This window comes from Saimiri boliviensis, chromosome 20 (genome assembly GCF_048565385.1).
Source record: "Saimiri boliviensis isolate mSaiBol1 chromosome 20, mSaiBol1.pri, whole genome shotgun sequence".
In the NCBI taxonomy this organism is placed as follows: Eukaryota; Metazoa; Chordata; class Mammalia; order Primates; family Cebidae; genus Saimiri; species Saimiri boliviensis.
Window position 1 is genome coordinate 28,618,427 of NC_133468.1, and position 20,198 is coordinate 28,638,624.

Genomic DNA, 20,198 nt, shown 5'->3' on the forward strand with positions numbered 1-20,198 from the left:
GTAGAGACAGGGTTTTGCCGTGTTTTCCAGACTAGTCTTGAACTTCTGGGTTCAAGCCATCCTCCTGAAATGCTGGAGTTACCAATGTGAGTCTTAAAAAAATATTTGAGGCCGGTTGCAGTGGCTCACGCCTGTAATCCCAGCACTTTGGGAGGCCGAGGCAGGTGGATCAAGAGGTCAAGAGAGCCGGGCGTGGTGGCTCAAGCCTGTAATCCCAGCACTTTGGGAGGCCGAGGCGGGTGGATCACGAGGTCAAGAGATCGAGACCATCCTGGTCAACATGGTGAAACCCCGTCTCTACCAAAAATACAAAAAATTAGCTGGGCATTGTGGCGCGTGCCTGTAATCCCAGCTACTAAGGAGGCTGAGGCAGGAGAATTGCCTGAACCCAGGAGGCGGAGGTTGCGGTGAGCCGAGATCGCGCCATTGCACTCCAGCCTGGGTAACAAGAGCAAAACTCCGTCTCAAAAAAAAAAAAAAAAAAAAAAAAGAGGTCAAGAGATTGAGACCATCCTGGTCAACATGGTGAAACCCCGTCTCTACTAAAAATACAAAAAATTAGCTGGGCATGGTGGCGCATGCCTGTAATCCCAGCTACTCAGGAGGCTGAGGCGGGAGAATTGCCTGAACCCAGGAGGCGGAGGTTGCGGTGAGCCGAGATCTCGCCATTGCACTCCAGCCTGGGTAACAAGAGCGAAACTCCTTCTCAAAAAAAAAATTTGAGTGCAGCTGCTTCCTGCATAATGGATTGGCAGTAAACAAACAAGACAGGGACATAATTACTATAGTACCTGGTTCACTATCCTTAGTGCTGCCAGTGGGTTACAAATATGGTGCTTATTGGGGGCAAAACACCACTATTCTGTCTGGTATGGTGGCTCACACCTCAGCACTTTGGGAAGCTGAGATGGGTGGATCACTTGAGGTCTGGAATTCAAGACAGCCAGGGCAACATAGTGAAACCACATCTCTACTAAAAATACAAAAACTAGCTGGGTATGATGTTGCCCCCCTGTAGTCCCAGCTACTTGGGAGGCTGAGGCAGGAGAATCACTTGAACCCAGGTGGCAGAAGGTGTAATAAGTCAAGATTGTGCCACTGCATTCCAGCCTAGGTGACAGAGCAAGACTCTGTCTGAAAGCAAAAAACAACACAGGCCTGGCATGGTGGCTCACGCCTGTAATTCAGCACTTTGGGAGGCTGAGACAGGTAAATCAGCTGGGGTCAGGAGTTCAAGACCAGCCTGGCCAACTTGGTGAAACCCTGTGTCTACTAAAAATAAAAAAATTAGCCAGGCATGGTGGTACATGCCTGTAATCCAGCTACTGGAGAGGGTATGGCAGGAGAATCATTTGAACCTGGGAGGCAGAGGTTGCAGTGAGCCGAGATCACACCACTCCAGTCTGGGCAACAGAATAAGACTACATCTCAAAACAGCGATAGCAACAAAAACCAATACTCGTGCTAATAAAATGACTTTCATCAAAGAGATGGAGCTGAAAGATGCATCTGGATTGGATTTCTGATGAACATTGATGGACTGATAAGCAAACTTTGGGAGGCTGAGGCGGGCAGATCACAAGGTCAAGAGATTGAGACCATCCTGGCCAACATAGTGAAACTCCGTCTCTACTAAAAATACAAAAATTAGCTGGGTGTCGTGGTGTGCGCCTGTAGTCCTAGCTACTCAGGAGGCTGAGGCAGGAGAATCTCTTTGAACCTGGGAGGCAGAGGTTGCAGTGAGCTGAGATCAAGCCACTGCACTCCAGCCTGGTGACAGAGCAAACAAACAAACAACAACAACAACAACAACAAAAAAATAGAAAAGAATTCTCCTTAGAACAAAGTCCCAGGAGTCAAGGCTACAGGGAGGGCCAGGACTGGGCCTTCCTCAGATGTGACCGAGGCATCTGAGGGGCTCCAGGGCAAGCATCCAGAGAGGCTATTGCAGGCTAGATAACAGACTGCCTTGAGTGTGGACTTTAATAGGGCACAAGATTTTGACCCAAGATGTGACATGAACACATTCAGATCATTATTTCTCTAGATGGATAAAATAAAAGTTCAAGGAGGTTCACCTATGACTATAAAATAAAATACGGGCCAGATGTGGTGGCTCACACCTGTAATCCCAGCAGTTTGGGGGACCGAGGCAGGCAGATCACTTGAGGTCAGGAATTCAAGACCAGGCTGGCCAACATGGTGAAACCCCATCTCTACTAAAAATACAAAAATCAGCCAGGCATAGTGGTGGGCGCCTTTGTAATCCCAGCTGCTAGGGAGGCTGAGGCAGAAGAATCACTTGAACCTGGGAGGCAGAGGTTGCAGTGAGCAGAGATCGTGCCACTGCACTCCAGCCTGGGCGACAATGTGAGACTCCGTCTCAAAAATAATAAATAAATAAATAAATAAATAAAACATGCCAGGCATGGTGGTTCATTCCTGTAATCCCAGCACTTTGGAAGGCTGAAGTGGAAGGCTTGCTTGAAGCCAGGAGTTCAAGACCAGGTTGGGCAACACAGCAAGACCCCCACCTCTACAAAAAAAAATCAAAAAATTAGCCAGGCATGGTAGCAAGTACCTATGGTCCCAGTTACCTGGGAGGCCAAAGCAGGAGGATCTAAGCCCAGCAGGTCAAGGCTACAGTGAGCTATGATTGAACTACTGCATTCCAGCCTGGGTGACAGAATGAGACCTTATCTCAAAAAAAATTTAAATTAAATTAATGTACAACCCACTTATGAAAATCCATTAATTTAAAACTGAGTGAGAACACTTGTCCAAGTTTAGGCTTGAGTATCTACTCTGAATGCTCCCCATGGCAACAAATGATCCAAAAAGTTAAATTTTAAAAAAATTCTGGTTTTTTTTAGACAGGCTCTGACTTCATCACCCAGGCTGGAGTGTAATGGCATGATCACAGCTCACTGCCACCTCTACCTCCTGAGCTCAGTGATCCTCCCACCAGCCTCCTGAGTAGCTGGGACCACAGGTGCACCTCACCACACTAGGATAATTTTTGTATATAATTATGTATATTTGTCACTATGTTGCCCAGGCTCGTCTTCAACTCCCGGGCTCAAGTGATCAGCCTGCCTCAGCCTCCCAAAATGCTGAGATTTCAGGCGAGAGCCACAATGTGCAGCTTAAATTATAATTAATAAACACAGCTGGGCACGGTGGCTCATGCCTGTAATCTCAGCACTTTGGGAGGCTGAGGAGGGTGGATCACCTGGGGTCAGCATGATCAATATGATGAAACCCTATCTCTACTAAAAATACAAAAATTAGCCAGTCGTGGTGGTGGGTGCCTATAATCTCAGCTAATTGGGAGGCTGAGGCAGGAGAATTGCTGGAACCCAGGAGGCTTAGGTTGCAGTGAGCCAAGATTGTACCATTGCACTCTAGTCTGGGAAATGAGCGAAACTCCATCTCAAAAAAAAATAAATAAAATAAAGGGGGGTAAGAGAGCCCTGCTATTCTGCATTCTAAAACCTATAGTCTAGTGGGACAGATGCGTAATAGGCAATGAACATATAGTATTCATTTCCAGGTTAAAATGACAGATTTGATGTAAGTGTCTAATTTCACTTCTACCCAAAATCCCACTAGAATTCCAGAAAGGGGACTTTTGAAAAAAAAAAAAGCAGAAACCTAGAACAGATGGAATGAAAAAGAAGGAAGGTGTGGACAGAGTGGTTGTAACTGACCTAGCCACCTACACTGGTGGTGGGAAAGGCAGATCAACACTAGATCTAGGCTGTCTTGCTCTGTCACCCAGGCTGGAGTCCAGTGGTGCAATTTCGGCTCACTGCAACCTCCACCTCCCAGGTTCAAGGATTCTCCTGCCTTAGCCTCCCAAGTAACTGGGATTACAGGTACCCGCCCCCATGCCTGGCTAATTTTTGTATTTTTAGTAATGACGGGTTTTCACCATGTTGGCCAGGCTAGTTTCAAACTCCTGACCTCAGGTGATCCTCCCATTTTGGTCTCCCAAAGTGCTGAAATTACAGGAATGAGCCACTGCACCCAGCTTATGTTATGTTTATTAGATGCAGTCTCACTCTGTCGCCCAGGCTGGAGTACAGTGGCTTGATCTCAGCTCACTGCAACCTCTGCCTCCTGGGTTCAAACAATTCTCCTGCCTCAGCCTCCTTAGTACCTGGGACTACAGGCACGTGCCACGACACCTAGCTAGTTTTTGTATTTTGTAGTAGAGATGAGGTTTTACCATATTGGCCAGGCTGGTCTGGAACTGTCACAATCTGCCTGCCTCAGTCTCCCAAAGTGCTGGGATTACAGGCGTGAGCCACCATGCTCAGTCCTGATCCTTACATTTTATATAAATATATATACATATTTATATTCAGGAAGTAAACCAAAATATTATATGTATAAAAATTATATATATTTATATATAGGTCTGTACTTATGTATGTATAAATATATTAATTAAAAATATATACATATATACAGGGCAGGAAAATAAAATGGTTATTTTTATTTTTATTTTTTAAATTTATTTTTGTTGTTATAGAGACAGGGTTTCACCACGTTGGTCTCTAACTCCTGACTTCGTGATCCGCCCGACTTGGCCTCCCAAAGTGCAGGCAGGCGTTAATCACCACACCCAGCCCCACTTTTTTTTTTTTTTTTAAAGGGATAGGGTTTCTCCATGTTGGCCAGGCTGGTCTCAAACTCCTGACCTCAGGTGATCTGCCCACCTCGGCCTCCCATAGTGCTGGGATTACAAGCGTGAGCCACTGCAACCGGCATGTTTTTTTAATTAGTGGAAATTAAAACTAATTTAGCAGAAATTTTTAAAACAACTGAAAATCTGGGATTGGGCATGGTGGCTCACACCTATAATCCCAGCACTCTGGGAGGCTAAGGTGAAGGATTGCCTGAGCTCAGGAGTTTGAGACCAGCCTGGGTAATATGCTGAGACCCCCCGCTCTCTACAAAAAATAAAAATTACCTGGGTGTGGTACACGTGCCTGTAGTCCTGGCTACCCAGGAGACTGAGGCTGGAGGATCACTTGAGCTTAGAAGTTCGAGGTAGCAGTGAGCTGTACACTCTAGACTGGGTGACAGAGCAAAAACAAAAAAGGAAGCAGTGGGAACACTAGAAAACCAGATCTGGCTAGGCACAGTGGCTCATACCTGTAATCCCAGCACTTTGGGAGGCAGAGGTGGGGAGATCACCTGAGGTCGCAAGTTCCAGACGAGCCTGACCAACATGGAGAAACCCCATCTCTACGAAAAATACAAAATTAGGCCAGGCATGGTAGCTCACGCCTGTAATCCCAGCACTTTGGGAGGCTGAGGTGGGTGGATCACCTGAGGTTAGGAGTTAGAGACCAGCCTGACCAACATAGTGAAACCCTGTCTCTACTGAAAATACAAAAATTAGCCGGGCGTATTGGTGAATGCCTGTAATCCCAGCTACTCAGGAGGCTGAGAGAGGAGAACTGTTTGAACCATGAGGTGAAGGTTGTAATGAGCAGAGATCATGCCACTGCCCTCCAGCCCGGGCGACAGAGTGAAACTCCATCAAAAAAAAAAAAAAAAAACAACATAGCTGAGCGTGGTGGCACATGCCTGTAATCCCCAGCTACTTGGGAGACTGAGGCAGGAGAATTGCTTGAACCCGAGAATCGGAGGTTGCAGTGAGCCGAGATCACACCATGGCAACAACAAGAGTGAAACTCTGTTTCAAAAAAGAAAGAAAGAAGCAAAAAAACAAGAGATCCAACTAGCTTAATAATATCCATCCTATAGGCTGGTTGCAGTGACTCTATCTCTACTAAAAATACAAAAAGCCAGGCGTGGCAGCACATACCTGTAATCCCAGCTACTGGGAAGACTGAGGGAGAAAAATCACTTGAACCTGGGAGGTGGCAGTTACAGTGAGCCGAGATGGTGCCATTGCACTCCAGCCTGGGCAACAAGAGTGAGACTCCATCTCAAAGAAAAAAAAAGATTGCCAGGCTTATTGGCTCATGCCTGTAATCCCAGCACTTTGGGAGGCTAAGGCGGGTGGATCACAAGGTCAGGAGTTCAAGACCAGCCTGGCCAATATGGTGAAACCCCATCTTTACTAAAAAATACAAAACTTAGTCGGGCATGGTGGCATATGCCTGTAGTCCCAGCTACTCAGGAGGCTGAGGCAGGAGAATTGCTTAAACCCACGAGGTGGAGGTTGCAGGGACCCGAGATCACACCATTGCACTCCAGCCTGGGTGACAGAGAGAGACTCCATCTCAAAAAAAAAAAAAAAAAAAAAAATAGCTGAGTATGGTGGTGTGCGCCTGTAATCACAGCTACTCAGGAGACTGAGGCATGAGGAGAATCAATTGTACCTGTGAGGCAGAGATTGCAGTGAGCCCACATCACCCCACTGCACTTCAGCCTGGGCGATAAGGCGAGACTCAATCTCAATAAAACAAAACAAAACAACAACAACAAAAATCCATCCTATAATAGAAAAAGAAAGAACAGGCCGGGCATGCTGGCTCACACCTGTAATCCCAGCACTTAGGGAGGCCGAGGAGGGCAAATCACCTGAGGTCAGGAGTTTGAGATCAGCTGGGCCAACATGAAACCCTGTCTCTACTGAAAGTACAAAATTAGCTGGGCATGGTGGCGGGCACCTGTAATCCCAGCTACTCAGAAGGCTAAGGCAGAATAGCTTGAACCTGGGAGGCAGAGGTTGCCGTGAGCCGAGATCGCGCCATTACACTCCAGCCTGGGTGACAAGAGTGAGACTCCACCTCAAAAAAGAAAAGAAAAGAAAAGAACAAAGAACAAGAGAAGGAGGAAAACAATAATGAAAACATTGAAAGGGGTCTGGGCACAGTGGCTCACGCCTGTACTCCCAGCACTTTGGGAGGCCAAGGAGGATGGATCACCTGAGGTCAGGAGATCATAGACCAGCCGGGCCAAGATGGTGAAACCCTGTTTCTACTAAAAATACAAAAAATTAGCTGGGCATGGTGGCAGGAAACTAACCCCAGCTATTTGGTAGGCTGAGGCAGAGAATTGCTTGAACCTGGGAGGCGGAGGTTGCAGTGAGCCAAGATCGTGCCATTACACTCCAGCCTGGGCAACAGAGCGAGACTCCATCTCAAAAAAAAAAAAAAAGAAAGTATTGAAAGAAAATTTACCAGACCTGAATGATAGCAGTTTACAGATGGAAAGTCTAGTGCAGTGAATGAAATAGTCCCACCTTAAGAGTGCATCATTGTGAAACTTGAGAACATCAGCAACACCAAGATCCTATAAGCTTCCAAAGAGAAAACACACAGCTTAAGGAAACAGGAAATAGAATGGTTTGGGGTTTCCCAGCAGTTACAAGGGCGGGGCAATGTCTTCAAAAAAATTCTAAAGGAAAAAAATTTTCAGAAGAGAATTCTGCTCATAGTCAAACTATTGATCAAGTAGGTGGGCAAAATAAGAACATTTTCAGGCAAGTTCTCAAAAAAGTTTTACCTCCCACACACCACATCCCAGAAAGCTGCCGAAACATATGTTGCTTCAGTAGAAGGAAATAAACCAAAAGAAAGAAGCTACGAGAGGCAGAAACAGTAGATCCCACAAAGCAGAAGAGAGAAGGGGCCTCCCAGGGAATGGGAACTGTTGTGACCTGCCTATATTGGAGCAGGGAGACTGTGTGGCCATAAACCCACACAGTGTGTGTAACTGGGTCAAATTCCACCAGTGTGAACAGCCAGGAATAGTTATAAGACAAACCACTTTTGTTTTTTTTGTGTGTTTTTGTTTGTTTGCTTTTGAGACAGAATCTCGATCTGTCCCCAGGCTGGAGTACAGTGGCGTGATCTTGGCTCACTGCAACCTCCACCTCCTGTGTTCAAGCGGTTCTTCTGCCTCAGCCTCCAAAGTAGCTGGGACTACAGGCCCATGACACCAAGACCAGCTAATTTTTGTATTTTTAGTAGAGACAGGGTTTCACCATGTTGGCCAGGATGGTCTCCATCTCTTGACCTCGTGATCCGCCCACCTCGGCCTCCCAAAGGGCTGGGATTACAGGTATGAGCCACCATGCCTGGCTGACAAACCACTTTTGTTAACCAGCTCCCCTTTGATGACAATGCATGGAGGTAATAACAATGAGAAGCATATTCTTGGTGCCTATACCTCTCCTTTCTCTTATTTTTGTTTTGAGACAGAATCTTGCTCTGTCATACAGGCTGGAGTGCGATGGTACAGTCTCTAGTCACTGCAACCTCTGCCGCCCGGGCTCAAATAATTCTCCTGCCTCAGCCTTCTGAGTACCTGGGATAACAGGTGCCTACCACCATCACACTCAGCTATTTTTTTCTTTTTTTCTTTTTTTTTTTTTTTTTTGAGACGGAGTTTTGCTCTTGTTACCCAGGCTGGAGTGCAATGGCACGATCTCGGCTCACCGCAACCTCCGCCTCCTGGGTTCAGGCAATTCTCCTGCCTCAGCCTCCTGAGTAGCTGGGATTACAGGCACGTGCCACCATGCCCAGCTAGTTTTTTGTATTTTTAGTAGAGACGGGGTTTCACCATGTTGACCAGGATGGTCTCGATCTCTTGACCTCGTGATCCACCCACCCCGGCCTCCCAAAGTGCTGGGATTACAGGCTTGAGCCACCGCGCCCGGCTTCTTTCTTTCTTTCTCTCTCTCTCTCTCTCCTTTCTTTCTTTCTTTCTTAAGATGGAGTTTCACTTTTGTTGCCCAGGCTGGAGTGCAGTGGCACAATCTCATCTCACTGCAGCCTCTGCCTCCTGGGTTCAAGGAATTCTGCCTCAGCCTCCAGAGTAGCTGGGATTACAGGTACGTGTCACAATGCCCGGCTAATTTTTTGTATTTTTAGTAGCGATGAGGTTTCACCATGTTGGCCCAGCTGGTCTCCAACTCCTGACTTCAGGTGATCCGCCCATCTCGGCTTCCAAAAGTGCTGTGATTACATGTGTGAGCCACCACTCCAGGCCAATCTCAACCTTTCTCATATATATATATATATATATATATATATATAGAGAGAGAGAGAGAGAGAGAGAGAGAGAGAGAGAGACAGTCTTACTCTGTCACTCAAGCTGGAATACAGTGGTACAATCACAGCTCACTGCAGCCTCGAACTCCTGGGCTCACGTGATCCTCCCACCTCAGCCTCCCCAGTAGCTGGGACCACAGGCACACACTGCCACCACCACATCTGGCTAATTTTTAAATTTTTTGCAGAGATGAAGGTCTCACTATGTTGCCCAGACTTGTTTTGAACTCCTGGGCTCAAGCATTTCTCCTGCCTCAGCCTCCTGAAGTATTGGGATCACAGGCATGAGTCACCTTGCTCCAGCCTCTTTTCTGTTTTTTTCCCCGAATGTTTTTGTTTTCGTTTTTGTTTTTGAGATGGAGTTTCACTTTTGTCACTTAGGCTGGAGTACAGTGGTGCGATCTCAGGTCACTGCAACCTCCGTCTCCCAGGTTCAAGAGATTCTTCTGCCTCAGGCTCCCGGGTAACTGGTATTACCAGCGTGGGCCACCACACCCAGCTAATTTTTTTTTTTTTTTTTGAGACAGAGTTTTGCTCTTGTTACCCAGGCTGGAGTGCAATGGCGCGATCTCGGCTCACTACAACCTCCGCCTCCTGGGTTCAGGCAATTCTCCTGCCTCAGGCTCCCGAGTAGCTGGGATTACAGGCACGCGCCACCATGCCCAGCTAATTTTTTGCACTTTTAGTAGAGACGGGGTTTCACCATGTTGACCAGGATGGTCTCGATCTCTTGACCTCGTGATCCACCCGCCTCGGCCTCCCAAAGTGCTGGGATTACAGGCTTGAGCCACCGCGCCCGGCGCACATTTTTTTTTTATTTTTGAAGATGGAGTCTCTGTCACTCCGGTTGGAGTGCAATGGAGCAGCCTCCACTCACTGTAACCGCTGCCTCCTGGATTCAAGCAATTCTCCTGCCTCAGTCTTCCTGGTAACTGGGATTACAGGTGTGCACCACCACACCTGGCTAATTTTCTTTTCTTTCTTTCTTTCTTTTTCTTTTTTCTTTCTTTTTTTTTTTTTTTTTTGAGTGGAGTCTTGCTTTGTTGCCACGCTGGAGTGCAATGGCATGATCTCGGCTCACTGCAACCTCCGACTCCTAGATTCAAGCAATTCTCCTGCCTCAGCCTCCCAAATAGCTGGGATTACAGGCGTGTGCCACCACGCCCAGCTAGTTTTTATATTTTTGGTAGAGATGGGGTTTCACCATGTTGACCAGGATGGTCTTGATCTCTTGACCTTATGATCTGCCCACCTTGGTCTCCCAAAGTGTTGGGATTACAGGCGTGAGCCACCTCGCTCGGTGGCATTTTTTTTTAACTGATGTTTATTTTCCATAAACATGATTTCCATGTTGGTTATGAGCCTGTGCAAGAACAGCTTAGGGCCATCCAGTGATTGCTCCTACCCATTCAGTGGCCTGAGCAGTGGGAGCTGCAGACCAGTCTTCTGTGGCAGGCTGAGTGCTCCAGTTTTCAGTAGGGAACTCCTGGATTGGCACAGAGGCCACCTGCATGTCTTCAGACCAGTCTGCAATCTCAGGCTGAGTAGCAGTGAACTCAGGAGCTGGAGCAAGTCCATCCACCCTGAAATTCCTCCGGCACAGCCTTTTCAGCAACAGCCTGCTCTTCTTTTTCAATCTCTTCAGGATCTCTGTAGAAGTAGAGATCAGGCACGACCTCCCAGGGGTGTTCACCGAAATGGTGCCATGCATACGCAGAACTTCCTGAGCCAGCATCCACAACAGCAAACCCAGTGAGTAAGCTCCCTTGTTGTTGCGTGGAATGGCATGTCCACATAGCACAGAGGAGAATCTGTGTGACACAGAGCAATGGTAGGTAGGTTAACATAAGATGCCTCTGTGAGGTTCAGCAAGGTGGCTCATGCCTATAATCCCAGCACTTTGGGAAGCTGAGGTGGGCAGATCACAAGGTTAGGACTTCAAGACCAGCCTGGTCAACATGGTGAAACCCCATCTCTACTAAAAATGCAAAAATTAGCTGAGTGTGGTGGCATGCACCTATAGTCCCAGCTACTTGGAAGGCTGAGGCAGGAGAATTGCTTGAACCTGGTAGGTGGAGGTTGCAGTGAGCCAAGATCATGCCACTACACTCCAGCCTGGGAGACAGAGAGAGACTCCATCTAAAGAAAAAAAAAAAAAAAGCCGGGCGCGGTGGCTCAAGCCTGTAATCCCAGCACTTTGGGAGGCCGAGGCGGGTGGATCACAAGGTCGAAAGTTCGAGACCATCCTGGTCAACATAGTGAAACCCCGTCTCTACTAAAAATACAAAAAACTAGCTGGGCGTGGTGGCGCGTGCCTGTAATCCCAGCTACTCAGGAGGCTGAGGCAGGAGAATTGCCTGAACCCAGGAGGCGGAGGTTGCGGTGAGCCGAGATCACGCCATTGCACTCCAGCCTGGGTAACGAGAACGAAACTCCGTCTCAAAAAAAAAAAAAAAAAAAAAAGGCCTCTGTGAAAGGCTGGTGATCACCGTGGGGTCAGTAACCTCAAGAAACCATGGCTCCTGGAAGGCTGCCTGGATCTGGTTAGTGAAGGTTCTAGGAGTGAAGCGGCAGTAATGGGAGTGGCTCCAGCAGGGTTTTCAATGAAAACAATGGCATGAGCTGCCAGCAGGAGCTTCTCCCAGGTCCTCTTCAGATTTATGATGTTGATGCCATCACTTTTCTTTTTATAGATGTACTGTTCTACCTGGAAGTCGAGATTGGTGCCACCTAAGTGGGTTCCTGCTGCAAGAAACTTTAGGACATCCTCCTCCTTCATTTGCAGGACATCAGGGCTCTGGACATTGTGAAAGTTTCACTTTAAGACAGGAATCTGGCCGGGCGCGGTGGCTCAAGCCTGTAATCCCAGCACTTTGGGAGGCCGAGGCGGGTGGATCACGAGGTCAAGAGATCGAGACCATCCTGGTCAACATGGTGAAACCCCGTCTCTACTAAAAATACTAAAAATTAGCTGGGCATGGTGGCGTGTGCCTGTAATCCCAGCTACTCAGGAGGCTGAGGCAGGAGAATTGCCTGAACCCAGGAGGCGGAGGTTGCAGTGAGCCGAGATCGTGCCATTGCACTCCAGCCTGGGTAACGAGTGAAACTCCGTCTTAAAAAAAAAAAAAAAAAAAAAAAAAAGACAGGAATCCAGAACAACGCTGTATGGACCTCTCTGTGCATAGCACAGAAACACCAGAATGCATATTGTTAATTAATATTCAATATTTGTTGATAGTTTCCTCTTTTCTTTTTTTCTTTCTTTTTTTTTTTTTTTGAGACGGAGTTTTGCTCTTGTTACCCAGGCTCTTTTCTTTATTTATTTAGAGACAGGGTCTCACTCTGTCACCCAGGCTGGAATGCAGTGGCAAGATCTTGGATTACTGCAGTCAACCTCCAGGACTCAAGTGATGGAATCCCAAATAGCTGGGACTACAAGTGCACGCCACCACCCCTGGCTAATTCTCCTATTTTTTTTGTAGAGACACGATCTCGCTATTCCCCAAGCTAAATTCCAAACTCCTGGCCTCAAGTGATCCTCCCACCTCGGCCTCCCAAAGTGGTAGGATTATAGGTATGAGTCCCACACCTGGTCATGCCTCTCTTTTAATTAACTTGGGAAGAGTCTTCTGATCCTTGTGGACTGTAATTGCAGGGAAAAAAAAATACAAATCCACCAAAATAAGAAAAATTCTCTTTTATATACGGCTGTTTATAGATGCATAGAATATCTCTGGAACGATATATAAGAAATTGACAATAGGATGGCTTTTGGAGAGTGGGGCTAGGTACCCAGGGAAGAGGGGTGTGAGGGAGACTTTTCATGGTTTACCCTTTTGTTGCTTTCAAATTTTACACTATACCCATGTATTACCTACCCAAAATATGAATAAAAAATAAATTCACTCTGGCCGGGCACGGTGGCTCAGCCTGTAATCCCAGCACTTTGGGAGGCCGAGGCAGGTGGATCTTGAGGTCAGGAGATCTAGACCATCTCGGCCAACATAGTGAAACTCTGTCTCTACTAAGAATACAAAAATTAACTGAATGTGGTGTGTGTGCCTGTAATCCCAGTTACTCAGGAGGCTGAGGCAGGAGAATTGCTTGAACCCGAGAGGTGGAGGTTGCAGTGAGCTGAGATCGTGTCACTGCACTCCAGCCTGGGCAACGAAGTGAGATTTTATCTCAAAAAAAAGTATGCATATTAATGTCTATAGCCATACCACCCTGAACGTGCCGGATCTCGTCAGATCCCGGAAGCAAAGCAGGATCAGGCCTGGTTAGTACTTGGATGGGAGACCACCTGGGAATACTGGGTGCTGTAGGCTTTAAAAATAAAAGATAAAGGAAAATAATAATAATAATAATAATAATAAATTCAATAGATTTCAAAAAGGAAATTTAAAAGATCTGAAGTGTGTGAATACAATTTATTATCTTTCTTTTTATTTTTTATTTTTTATTTTTTTTTGGAGTCTCACTCTGTCAGCCTGGAGTGCAGTGTAGCAATCATAGCTCAGTGTAGCCTCAACCTTCTGGGCTCAAAGGATCCTCCTGCCTTAGCCTCCTGTGTAGTTGGGACCACAGGCATACGTCACCACATCCAGCTAATTTTTTTTTTTTTTTTTTTTTTTTTGAGACGGAGTTTCGCTCTTGTTACCCAGGCTGGTGCAATGGCACGATCTCGGCTCACCGCAACCTCCGCCTCCTGGCTTCAGGCAATTCTCCTGCCTCAGCCTCCTGAGTAACTGGGATTACAGGAACGCACCACCATGCCCAGCTAATTTTTTGTATTTTTAGTAGAGACGGGGTTTCACCATGTTGACCAGGATGGTCTCGATCTCTTGACCTCATGATCCACCCTCCTCGGCCTCCCAGAGTGCTGGGATTACAGGCTTGAGCCACCGCACCCGGCCCATCAGCTAATTTTTTTGTAGAGACAGGGTCTTGCTATGTTGCCCAGGCTGGTCTTGAACTCCTGGACTCAAGTGGTCCTCTGGCCTTGGCCTTGGCCTCCCAAAAAGTGCTGGGATTCCAGGTGTGAGCCACTGTGCCCACCCTAATTTGCCATCTTGATGAAAAGAATAAAAACTCCAAAGAACGTTCTGGATCCCTTCAAGTACAAATGTCTCGTGGCCCAAAGGAAATGACCGTTTTCTCTTAATTACGTCAACCTTGTTGACATTTTGCACTGGGAGTGTGGTAATGTGGAAGGCACACCAGGATAGAAGCCCAGGAACCTCCACCCGCTGCGGCCAGCCTGGCCCCAGTTTAGTCACCAGTGGGCGCTGTGACGTAACTAAGTCATTAAGCCTTTTTTCCCTAATTGCTCATCTGTACAATGAGGAAAATGAACTGTCTGTTCTCCATTCTACAAGTCCGCAAGTCCACTCGGAGCCATAAAGATATAAAGGAACAATATAGTACTTTATTTATTTATTTATTTATTTTTAGGCAGTCTCACTCTGTCGCCCAGGCTGGTGTGCATTGGTGCTATCTTAGCTCAGCACAACTTCTGCCTCCCAGGTTCAAGGGATTTTGCTGCCTCAGCTTCCTGCGGAGCTGGGATTACAAGCACATGCTGGCTGATTTTTGTGTTTTTAGTAGAGACGGGGTTTCACCATGCTGGCCAGGCTGGTCTCAAACCCCTGACCTCAAGTGATCCACCTGCCTCGGCTTCCCAAAGTGCTGGGATTACAGGTGTGAGCCACTGGGCCTGGCTGGAACAAGATAGTACTAATGACTTATTACTTTGTTATTTTATTATTTGTTTGTTGATTTTTAAAAATAAATTTGCTTTATTATAAGTGTATGAAGATCTTAATGTCACTGGGCAAAATAGCCATTTATTAGAATAGTTCAAATTCACTCTTGCAACAAAATAAACCGCATTCCATCAAGACACAGGAGAAACAAATGCAGGGATTTAGGAATGCTATGCTTGCTTCTCTTCAACTCTAGCAGCAAAAGTCGGAAAGTTCTCAAGATGCTCCTGACACTGTTGTCTTAAGCAACAGAATCCTGGGGAGTGTGGGGGTCTGATGCTTGGGACTTCAAGTTCTTCTCAAGGTGTTTCATCTTCTCAGCTCGGGCTGGATGTTCTCGGTGAAACCATGCCAGGCACAGGAGCATGCTCTTCACCCGATTCTGTACACGGGGCCATCCAACAATGGTGATTTCGACTAGGTTCCCAGAGTCCACTATGTCCACTGTCAACAGGGCCTGGCTCGTCTACTCCCGAATTATGGCTCGGTCTGGGCCAAATAGCACGTCTGCCAGCCATGCCTCCAGGTAGAACACCAAAGGGTCTCTCAGTTCCTGCACCGGAAACCACCAGGGCCGGATGCAAATCGGTGACGGCCGAAGTGATAACCTAGGCAGCTGCTCCAGGGAGTGGGCCGGGGTCTGTTTGCCCCGCTGGGACTCAGCAGCACCAGCATCAACGACCATACTGGGACCAGCAGCCACGGAGCGCGCTTGGGACGGCTTTCACGTGACCTCCTCCAGACCGTTTGTTGATTTTTTGAGATGGAGTCTAGCTGTGTTGCCTAGGCTGGAGTGCAGTGATGCAATCTCAGCTTACCCCAACCTCCACCTCCCAAGTTCAAGTGATTCTCTTGCCTCGGCCTCCTGAGTAGCTGGAATTACAGGCGCCCACCACCATGCTCAGCTAATTTTTGTATTTGTGTGTGTGTGTGTGTGTGTGTGTGTGTGTGTGTATATATATATATATATATGTAGTTTTTTTTTGTTTTTTTTTTTTGAGCCACTCTCGCTCTGCCAGTGCAGTGGTGCAGCCTCAGCTCACTGCAAACTCTACCTCTCTGCTCCAGGCAACTCTTCTGTCTCTGTCTCCCAAGTAGCTGGATTACAGGTGAGTACCACCATGCCAGGTTAATTTTTGCATTTTCAGTAGAGACAGGGTTTCACCATGTTGGTCAGGCTGGTCTTGAACTCCTGACCTCAGAATCCACCCTCCTCGGCCTCCCAAAGTGCGGAGATTCCAGGCATGAGCCTTCGTGCCTAGCCATTTTGGTATTTTTAGTCAAGACAGGGGTTTCACTGTGTTGGCCAGACTGTTCTCAAACTCCTGACCTCGTAATCCACCCACCTTGGCCTACATATATATATATATATATATATATATATATTTTTTTTTTTTTTTTTTTTTTTGAGACAGGGTCTCACTCTGGCACCGAGGCTGGAGTGCAGTGGTATGATCTCAGCTCACTGCAACCTCTACCTCCCAGGTTCAAGCATTTCTTGTGTCTTTCCTGAATAGCTGGGATTACAGGCACCTCTCACCCCGCCTGGCTAATTTTTGTTTTTTTTTTGTTTTTTTTTTTGAGACGGAGTTTTGCTCTTGTTACCCAGGCTGGAGTGCAATGGCACGATCTCGGCTCACCGCAACCTCCGCCTCCTGGGTTCAGGCAATTCTCCTGCCTCAGCCTCCTGAGTAGCTGGGATTACAGGCACACACCACCATGCCTAGCTCATTTTTTGTATTTTTAGTAGAGACGGGGTTTCACCATGTTGACCAGGATGGTCTCGATCTCTCGACCTCATGATCCACCCGCCTCGGCCTCCCAAAGTGCTGGGATTACAAGCTTGAGCCACCGCGCCCGGCCAATTTTTGTATTTTTAGTAGAGTCGGGGTTCCATGATGTTGGCCAGGCTGCTCTCACTCCTGATCTTAAGTGATCTGCCCTCCTTCACCCCCTAAAGTGCTGGGATTACAGGCATGGGCCACCACTCCCAGCTAATTTTGTATTTTTGGTAGAGACAGGGTTTCACCATGTTGATCAGACTGGTCTCAAACTCCTGACCTCAAGCGATCCGCTCCCCTCAACCTCCCAAAGCACTGGGGTTATAGGCATGAGCCACCATACCCAGCCTTTTTCTTTCTTTCTTTCTTTCTTTCTTTGAGATCAAGTTTCACTCTTGTCACCCAGGCTGGAGTGCAATGGCCCAATCTTGGCTCACCGAAACCTCTGCCTCCCAGGTTCAAGTGATTCTCCTGTCTCAGACTCCTGAGTAGCTAGAGTTACATGTACCTGCCACCATGCCTGGCTAACTTTTTTATTTTTAGTAAAGACGGGGTTTTACTATGTTGGCCAAGCTGGTCTTGAACTCCCGACCTCAACTGATTCACCAGTCTTGGCCTCCCAAAGTGCTAAGATTACAGACGTAAGCCACCTCACCCAGCCTGTTATTTGACTTTTTTCAAATTATTAGCTTAAATGACTTTAAATTATTTACTTTAAATGATTGTTTAACATAGTGCACATTGTTGAAAGAGCTAGTACAGAAGAACTCACATTAAAGACCTCAAAAAAAACTTAAGTTTTTTTTATTTTTTATTTTGACATGGAGTCTCGCTCTGTCGCCCAGGCTGGAGTGCAGTGGCTCAATCTCAGCTCACCGCAACCTCTGCTTCCCGGTTCAAGAGATTCTTCTGCCTCAGCCTCCCGAGTAGCTGGGACTACAGGCATGTGCCACCACGCCCAGCTAGTTTTGTTTCGTTTTGTTTTTGTTTTTGTTTTTGTTTTTGAGATGGAGTCTCACTCTGTCACCCAGGTTGGAATGCAGTGGTGCAATCTTGGCTCACTGCAACCTCTGCCTCCTGGGTTCAAGTGATTCTCCTGCCTGAGCCTCCCTTGTAGCTGAGATTACAGGCACGCGCCACCATGCCTGGCTAATTTTTGTATTTTTTTTTTTTTTTTTGAGACGGAGTTTCGCTCTTGTTACCCAGGCTGGAGTGCAATAGCATGATCTTGGCTCACCACAACCTCTGCCTCCTAGGTTCAAGCAATTCTCCTGCCTCAGCCTCCCGAGTAGCTGGGACTACAGGCGTGCGCCACCATGCCCAGCTAATTTTTGTATTTTTGGTAGAGATGGGGTTTCACCATGTTGACCAAGATGGTCTCAATCTCTTAACCTCGTGATCCACCCGCCTCGGCCTCCCAAAGTACTGGGATTACAGGCGTGAGCCACTGCGCCTGGCCAATATTTTTATTTTTTGTAGAGGCAGGGTCTCACTATATTACTCAGTCTGGACTTGAACTCCTGGCCTCAGTGATCCTCCAGTGTCGGCCTTCCAAAGTGTTGGGACTACTGGCATGAACCAGAGATGTACCAATGATTTGGTAATAAATAAAAAAATTTTCAAAAATAGCTGAGCACAATGGCTCATACCTGTAATCCCAGCACTTTGGGAGGCTAACTCTGGATGATCACTTGAGGTCAGAAGTTCAAGACCAGCCTGGGCAGCATAGCAGGACCTCATCTCTACCCTAAATTTAAAAATTAGCCATGCATAGTGTCATGCAACTGTGGTTCCAGCTACTTGGGATTCTGCAGTAGGAGGATTGCTTGAGCCCAGAAGGTTGAGGCTGCAGTAAGCTATGATTGCACCACTGCACTCCAGCCTGGGGAACAGAGTGAGACTCTTACCAAAAAAAAAAAGGCCTGGCATGGTGGCTCACACCTGTAATCCCAGCACTTTGGGAGGCCAAGGCAGGCATATCATGAGGTGAAGAGATTTAAGACCATCCTGGTCAACATGATGAAACCCAGTCTCTACTAAAAATACAAAAATTAGCCGGGCGCGGTGGCTCAAGCCTGTAATCCCAGCACTTTGGGAGGCCGAGGCGGGTGGATCACGAGGTCAAGAGATCGAGACCATCCCGGTCAACATGGTGAAACCCCGTCTCTACTAAAAATACAAAAAATTAGCTGGGCATGGTGGTGCGTGCCTATAATCCCAGCTACTCAGGAGGCTGAGGCAGGAGAATTGCCTGAGCCCAGGAGGCGGAGGTTGCGGTGAGCCGAGATTGTGCCATTGCACTCCAGCCTGGGTAACAAGGGCGAAACGCCGTCTCAAAAAAAAAAAAAAAATTAGCTGGGTGTGGTGGCATGCGCCTGTTAGTCCCATCTACTCAGAAGGCTGAGGCTTGAACACAGAAGGCAGAGATTGCAGTGAGCCGAGATTGCGCCACTGCACTCCAGCCTGGCAACAGAGTAAAAACAAACCAAAAAAACCCCCAAAACCTAGCTTATATTCTTATTGCCTATCCTTTCTCTTCTTCTTCCTCATCATGTCTTATGGGCTGATTGTTTGATTAATTGTACACATTATTTCTTGTCTTTCTGCTGTGAAACATGAAAATTTAGCTCACTAATACTATCGATTCCCCCGATTGTAACATATCTCACTATTTTAGTTCTCTTGGTTACCACTGAAACTTTAAATAACATGCAATTCCTCTCTTCTTAACTCCGCCCACTATTTCCTGTATCCTGTTATGTAAAATGAGGATAACTCCATAGGTCCGGCTGGGCCAGCAGGATCTGGGCCTGGGCCATCATAGAGCAAGCAATGCAGCATTCATCAAAGAGTTTGTGCTCTTAGGCTGGGCATGGTAGCTCACACCTATAATCCCAGCACTTTTGGAGGTGGAGGTGGGTGGATTCCTTGAGGTCAGGAGTTCAAGGCCAGCCTGGCCAACATGGTGAAACCCCATCTCTACTAAAAATAAAAAACGAGCCGGGCGTGGTGGTGTATACCCATAATCCCAGCCATGGGCTGAGGTGGGAGAATTGCTTGAACCCAGGAGGTGGAAGTTGCAGTGAGCCAAGATCATACCACTGCACTCCTGCAGCCACGATCACGCCACTGCACTCCTGCCTGGGCGACAGAGCAAAACTCCATCTCAAAAAAAGAGGGAAGACTACTAGGTAGCTCACAGAATCAAAGAAAAGCCAAAGGAGAAGTTGAGTAACCAGAACTCAGAAATAAAAGAATTCAGGCCCATTTGGGGACCCTCAAGGATCTTATTTTGGGAGCATTAACATTACCTTCATCAGGACCATCTTTTAGGTCCAGGCAAAAATGAAAGCTGTATTTCTTCTGTATTGCTGTACTTCTTAATACAATATATCATGTATATTTCAGGAGAAATACAGCTTTTATTAATAACGATCTGTTAATAATCTGGCCAGGCAGCCGGGGTGGTGGCTCACGCCTGTAATCCCAGCACTTTGGGAGGCCAAGGAAGTGGGGTTGGATCACCTGAGGTCAGGAGTTCAAGACCAGCCTAACACGGTGAAACCCCCGTCTCTACTAAAAATACAAAAAATTAGCTGGATGTGGTAGCA

The 20,198-nt window shown here is 47.1% G+C and overlaps 2 pseudogenes; one reads left to right on the forward strand and one right to left on the reverse strand.

The window, feature by feature from the left end:
* The first annotated feature begins 13,250 nt into the window (after positions 1 to 13,250).
* Positions 13,251 to 13,369, forward strand: LOC120360476 (5S ribosomal RNA; annotated as a pseudogene).
* A 1,678-nt stretch (positions 13,370 to 15,047) lies between these two features.
* Positions 15,048 to 15,491, reverse strand: LOC101046656 (oocyte-expressed protein homolog; annotated as a pseudogene).
* Positions 15,492 to 20,198: the final 4,707 nt, after the last annotated feature.